This window comes from Elephantulus edwardii, unplaced genomic scaffold (assembly GCF_000299155.1).
Source record: "Elephantulus edwardii isolate Elephantulus edwardi_28Jun2011 unplaced genomic scaffold, EleEdw1.0 scaffold00012, whole genome shotgun sequence".
NCBI lineage: Eukaryota > Metazoa > Chordata > Mammalia > Macroscelidea > Macroscelididae > Elephantulus > Elephantulus edwardii.
Genome location: NW_006399762.1, coordinates 18596605 through 18597250, shown reverse-complemented (window position 1 = coordinate 18597250; position 646 = coordinate 18596605).

Below are 646 nucleotides of genomic sequence, written 5' to 3'. Positions count from 1 at the left end.
AAGGGAACACTGCATGGTTCAAAATTGGGAAGGGCATACGCCAGGGATGCATCCTATCTCCATACCTTTTCAACCTATATGCCGAACAGATTATCTGGGAATTAATATTACCATTAGAAAAATAAATGTTATTTAAAAATATACTTGTAAAATTAAATAGATCAAAAGCTTTCGGGAGTAGGGATTTTTGTCTTGTGTTGTGTTACAGGGTCCTGCATCTTTACTAGCATTCTGGCATGCAAAAATACTGGGCAAATAAATCTATCAAAGGAGGAATGAACAAACTAAAACACAAATAAAACTGCACGAACCTTGCTAATGTTTTTAGCACTTTATTTTTCTTCTCGCATATCTCATGTTGAAGTCATTCTCTGATTTCTGTCAGTCTTACCTTCAGGAATAACTCAAACCTGACCAATGTAAACTTGAACTGTTATAATTGGACTATTGTAATAGCTTCTTAATTAGTGTCCTACTTCTATTCTCCTATGAACCTGGAGAAAGGATGAAAGTCATGCAAATTGAGGACTTTCATTCATAGGGTTGCCATGAGTCGCCTACACTCCAGCACTTAACAACAACAACAGCAGCAGCTCCTCTCCTCTCTACTCCTCTCCTCTCCTCTCCTCTCCTCTCCTCTCCTCTC